The sequence below is a fragment of the Agelaius phoeniceus genome, chromosome 7 (genome assembly GCF_051311805.1).
Source record: "Agelaius phoeniceus isolate bAgePho1 chromosome 7, bAgePho1.hap1, whole genome shotgun sequence".
NCBI classification, from domain to species: Eukaryota; Metazoa; Chordata; class Aves; order Passeriformes; family Icteridae; genus Agelaius; species Agelaius phoeniceus.
The window spans coordinates 12,811,203-12,817,417 of NC_135271.1; the positions used below are offsets into that span (position 1 = coordinate 12,811,203).

The following is a 6,215-nucleotide window of genomic DNA, read 5'->3' on the forward strand; positions in this document are numbered from 1 at the left end:
GAGAAACTTTGTAGGTGGAACATTCCTGGCCCCAGAAAGGATGAGATGTGTCACAGCAGAGCCAGAGCAGCAGCACAACCAGGCAATGACTCCAGACAGGAGGTGACATCCCAGAATTCTGCATCCCTGCATGTCCCCCATCACAGATTCTCATCTCCCTCCTGGTTTCATGCCACCAAGCTGGCTCAGGTTTTTGTCCTGTCCTTGCAGACATCCCTCATCCTTCACTCTCACTTCTGGCAGGATAAAAACAAGAAAAATCATAGCAGGACATTCCTGTTTTGTCAGGAATCCATGGAGAACCCACGTTACATGCCAAAGGACACCATAGGTACATTCAATCTGCTGGAAATTATGATTTTTTTACTCCACTGCTGTCCCAGACCATAGAATCCCAGACTGGTTTGGGTTGAAAGGGACTCAAAGCTCATCCAGTTTCACCCCCTGACATTCCAGTGACACCTTCCACTATCCCAGGCTGCTCCAAACCCCATCCAGCCTGGCCTTGGACACTTTCAGGGATCCAGGGCAGCCACAGCTTCTCTGGGCACCCTGTGCCAGGGCCCCAGGGAGGCTTGTCCAGCCTTTCCTCCAGCAAAACCTGATTCAACCACACTGAATTTTGCCTCGGGTTTCCTTTCTTTGCTCCAAGTCTAGCTGGGTCTCTCTCCAGGAGCCAGGAATTAGGTAGCACAGCTATTCCAAAGTAAATTGCCCTACAATTTCTTTTCCATAGCAAGAGGGGTTGTTTTCTTAGGGCAAACCACTTTTATCCTTGAGGAAAATGTCAGCAGAAGGAATAGCCAGGGAAAACTCGGCCGTGCTGCTGTCCTGGAGTTACTGTCAAGTAAAAAAAGGCCAGAGTTTCCCCTCTACAGTTTTTGTGGCCAAGTTCTTTAACTTTCCCCCAGCTCAGCTGAGGATGTCAGAGCTGGGGTTCTCTATAAATACTCTCAGCCTGGGCTGGGGAGAACAAACCAAAAGGGCACAGGAACCATGGAGCTGCTCCAGTCAGGGAGAAAGGTCTGTAATTAATGTAGTGGGAAAATAACACATTTATATGGCCCCCCCAAACACAAGAGCAGACATCCATTTCCTGCAGGGCTGTGGATGCCTGCCAGCCCACAAATAAATCACAAAACCACAAAGTCAACAAGGAGGGGAAAAAAAAGGGGAATTATCACAGAGGATGCAGCACCCTTTTGTACCAGGAAAATCACCAGGGTCTCCACCAGACATCTACTGTTTGTCAATAATGTTCCCTGATGCTTCCCACCATTTGGGACTGAAGTGGGGAGGGATATTCAAGCAGAACAACAGAGATTTTGCAAACTCCAAAGGCACAGCCAAGGGGTGGCTTGGGAGATGCATTGACCTGCCCCAGAGGCGTTTGTGGGACCAAACCCAAACAAACCCACAGCAAACCTGATATTAAATAGGCTTTGGCATGGGTGAAAAGATGGAATAAACCCAAAGCTGCCGACTTTCCTCCAGGAAGAGGGTGTCTGAGGGCAGGGATGGAGCACTCAATGGTCTGGCAGCACCTCCAGAGGGATCACGTCCAGTGATGCTGGAGATTAGGAATAAGAGCACAAACAATTTCAGTGAGGACTTGCAGTCCTACTCCCGCGCATTTTCCCTCTCCTTGCCTGTCCCCATGGAGGTTCAATGGCCTGGGCCCCCACTTCACAGCACCCTGGGGTCGCTGAGAGCCTCTCCAGTGCCTTCCAGCTGCCTTTGGCTCCAGCAGGGGGATCATGGCAGCAGCTTTACAGCTTTCCCCGTGAAGCTGGGCTGTGTCAGCACCGGGGCACTGGAGGAGAAGGTCCATTAGTGGGGTTCTGAAGGGCAGCTCCTGTTTTCTGCACCACCCAGGGATTGTAAATGAACCATGGGTGAGTGCCATGCTTCCCAGGGTATATTGTGACTACAGAAACCCTGAAAATGCATCAGCATTCCCAAATGGGTTTTTTTTCTTTTCCACTCTGAGCTGAATTGCTTTAGGGGGCACTCAAAACCATCATGTGCTGCTCACAGAGAAGCTTCCCCACCACCTCTTTCCCTGCCAGAGGAATCTCATGGATTGCAAGGCACCCTAAAGGCCATCCAGTTCCAGCTAGCCTGGGTTGCTCCCAGCCCCTTCCCACCAGGATGAGGTGGGTTTATCTCCCCAAACCTCCTGATTTCACTGCCTGGCCACCAAACCTACACCAGAACCAGAGGTCCCACTACCAGAGACAGCAGTGAAGAAATTCCTCCCCTATTGCAGGCATGCCCATCCCAAAACCTCAGCCCTCCTGCTCTTACCCTGCAGTGGGGAAACACAGGTGGCACTAAGCAAAGGGAGGGAAGAGAGCAAAATGCTTCCCTGCACCTCAGGCACTTCAGCTTTTCCTTTCCTTCCCTGGCCTGTTGAAAAGAAAAAAGAAAAAAGAAAAAAGAAAAAAGAAAAAAGAGAAGAGAAGAGAAGAGAAGAGAAGAGAAGAGAAGAGAAGAGAAGAGAAGAGAAGAGAAGAGAAGAGAAGAGAAGAGAAGAGAAGAGAAAGAAAAGAGAAAAGAAAGAAAAGAAAAGAAAAGAAAAGAAAAGAAAAGAAAAGAAAAGAAAAGAAAAGAAAAGAAAAGAAAAGAAAAGAAAAGAAAAGAAAAGAAAAGAAAAGAAAAAGAGAGAGAGAAATTGTATTTATTCACACACACAACAGTGAAACATTTGTTTAGGAGAAAATCTCACTGATTCTTGGCTGTTATTCCAGACATAGGGAGAACAGCAGCCCTTAATGTCTGCCTGTTCCTCAGTGATTTGTGCTTTTGTGCTTTGAGCGACGTTCCCAATTCTGATAAGGGTATTAGTGCATTTCTTGGGCTGAATTATAAATTATGAGATGCAAAGCCCTCTATTTATGCACTTCAGTGCTGAGAACTTACATGCAAAACAAGACACTCAAGCTCTCAAAGTTCCCACAGCAGCTCTCTCCACTCTGCACACAGAAAGCACCCAAATTATTTGGCTGTGTTTACGAGGGACACATTTCAGGGATTAGGGCAGGAATGGACATCTCCTGGATGTTTTCACAGCGCTTTGCTTGGAGCAGTGGCTCCTGCAGCAATATCCTCTGAGCTGGGTCCAGGGCAAGCTCCCTCTTGAGCTCAGCATGACCAAATGGCACACAGGATAAGGACATTCAGGATAAACACATCTGGAAGTGGCTCCCTAGCTGCAAAGAAATGCTTTTCAACACACTTTTTTAGGGTCAAAATGGAGCAAAACTAAAATGCGGCAAGCACAGATTGGAGTTTTCATTTGGGGAAGGAGGGGAGGGGAGAGCTGTCCCCAAAGCAGAGCACACCCAGCACTGCAAACAGCAGATTAATCCTTTGTTGTTTGTGTTTCCACCTCCTTTTAACCAAAAGAATCATAGAATCATTAAGGTTGGGAAGATCATCAAGTCTAACTGTGAATTCAAGAGCACAAAAGCATTTCTCTGAGCTCCACATCCACACACCTTTTGAACATTTACAGCATTGGTGCCTCTGGGCAGCCTGGTCCAATACCTGACCTTTCAGTGGTGAGATTTTCCCCAGTTTCCACTCTAAACCTCACCAGGCAAAACCTGGGGCCATTCCCTCTTGTCCTATCCCTTGAGCTCCAGAGCCTTGCCCAGCTCTGTTCCTTTCTCAGGACACTCATCCCAACAGGATGGAACAACAGGAAAGGGAGCTGCACTACCCCAGGGCAGAGCTTTCCCCCATCATTTTTACAAAGAGGAAGAAAAGAAAAAACACCTGGAAAAAAAAAAGAAAAAAAATATTTAGGCTAATCCTAAACTGAATGTTTCTATTCCTTAGTTAGATTTTGAAAAACAAAGTTTGTTTGGCTCAAAGTCAAATGTTTAATTTGACCTCAAAGCTTTAACTTTGCTTAAAGTTTCTTAGAATCTTAGAAATCAGAGGACTGAACAGCTCATTTTAAAAAAGGAAAAAAATAAAGCACTGTCCCCATCAGAGTTTGAAGCAGGTGGCAACAATAAGCAGCAGTAAAAGAGCAATGGTCTGTGTTCACAGAAAATGCCTCAGCTTGCTCATGTGCCCACAAGGATGCATCAGTTCATGTTGTCAAAACTGCCCTGTTTAAAAATAATAATACTTAAATGTTCCCTCAGCCAAATGGAAAGAGGGGGTGATACCTGGGCAGCAAATGGAGCCAAGTGTCCCAGCCAGGACTGCTGAATGTCCTGCTGAGGAAGGGCCAGATCCCATGTCCTGCTCTCCCCTACACCATGAAGTGGCTGCTGTGGTGCCTGGGAGCTCATGGTGAGCCCTGCACTGCAGTCACAGCAGCCCTGGCCCAGAGGGGAGAGCCAGGCCTGGTTTTGCAGGAGAAGCCTCTGCATTGTGGCTCTGCTTCATCTCCCCCTCTGCATTCTGCTCTGAAGCCCTTGCAGCACCCCAGAGACCAGCTCATTGCTTCCCCACCATTCCCTGTCCATGGTATTCCTCAGAAACTGCTGTGGGAGTGCACACATCCCCCTGTAGCTCCAGCTGGCAGGAGAAGTTCATTGTGCTTGGGTTTGGGAACACTTTGGAAAAGCCCAGAGCCCATCCTCCATCCATTTCATACAATCACAGAACCACTCAACTTGGACAAGATCTCCATCCAGCCCAGAACAGTGTCTTCCCTTCTCTGTATCTGAGAACTGAGATTTCCCTTCATTTGAGACTTCTCTAACAAACCAAAAACACATATTCACCCTCATTAGCAGTTTGCTGGTGTATCTTTCCAGGCTTTCAGTGCTCAGTGCCAGTGGCTCCACACAGAAGCTCCAGCAGCTCCAGGAGCAGGCTCTGGGCAGTGCAATTCTTGTCTGACCCATGGGAGCTCCAGGAGCAGGCTCTGGGCAGTGCAATTCTTGTCTGACACACAGCACCTGAGCCTGCTGTGTCTGAGACCATTGCCCTAAATTCTTGCTGCTCCTCTCCATTTTCCCAGCCACGATCCAATCCCGGGGGGAATTCCACGTTCCCTGCAGCTTCTTCCAGTGCCCAACAAAGTCTCAGGAGAACAGCAGCTTTTTTTTATGCTGCTACCCTCTGGATCTGAAGGATACCCCTGAACTTTAGGCTGGCTCTTGCCCCTGGTCCCTCTCTGAGGCTTTGATCCAAGGAAGCCTCTGGACACGTTCCCCTGGCTCCGCTGGGGAATTCAGCACTGCAGTATCTTGCATTGCAGATTATTTTTAGGGATGATCCAATTGAGACTGATAAAAATAAGAAAGGAGCTGGAGAATCTTTGCTGGAGCTGACTGTGAGATGCTGTGGCTTACCAGAGCCTTGTGGCAAGAGTGGGGTTCCTGATCCAAGAGCACATCCCAGAACAGGTCAAGGTTCATCCGCAGGGCTCGATGGCCCAGTTGTGCTCCCACCAGCACCCAACAGACAAAAAACAGGGATCACCACAGATAAACACAGATACTTGCATGCCAAAATACCCAAATCACATCCAAATTCCCTTTCAAAGTTGAGGAAACATCACCCATAGCTGCCAAGGATATCCTAAGCAATAGTGGCCAGCCAGACTGGTGATGCACTCCTGAATTTCACTGAAAGTCTTTAAATTTTTTTATCAGATCTTTAATAAACTCAGCTGGGCTGTGCAGCCACAGCCCTCACCGAGTGGCTCTCAACTGAAGAGAAGAGCAGAAAGCAGTGAGACACCTCCCTGTGGCATGTGCCTGGACTCCAGAAAATGTTTGGGGTGAAATTCCAGAGCACAGTAAAGGACAAAAACTGGGTTTTTTTTTCTTTTCACTGATGAGAAGAAACAGGATTTGCTCTCAACTGATTGGTCAGTATTGCCTGGGGAAAGAAAGTAAAAAAAAAAAATTACCCTTGAGAGATGACATGTCTAAACCAGTCACTTAGAGGTATTTATTGTTTTAAGAAGGGAATTATCCCTTTTTTTTATGGTCAGGTTGATTATTGCCAACAGTATCTTAACATCTGCTGTGCCTGCTGACCTACCACATTTACCCCACTTACACTAATTAAACTTTAATTAAGCTTACTAGATGTTCATCTAACATCAAAAGTAAGGCAAAGGCTTTGCCAAGCAAAGGTCTTGGCGTGGCTGGGCAGTTTGGGTTTACATCATTTTATTTATACATTCATAACAAAGGGGAGTGGTTTTAAGTGCAGGTCACTTCTGCCCTACTCACCTGACC

General features: G+C 47.3%; 1 long non-coding RNA gene across 1 annotated transcript; it reads right to left on the bottom strand.

The window, feature by feature from the left end:
- Window positions 1-1,368: 1,368 nt before the first annotated feature.
- On the bottom strand, window positions 1,369-5,589 carry LOC143694448 (uncharacterized). The gene is made up of 3 exons (XR_013182932.1): window positions 5,319-5,589; window positions 2,308-2,409; window positions 1,369-1,570 (listed from the first exon to the last, which is right to left on the bottom strand). It is a non-coding gene; the product is annotated as an uncharacterized LOC143694448 (long non-coding RNA).
- Between the last annotated feature and the right edge of the window lie 626 nt (window positions 5,590-6,215).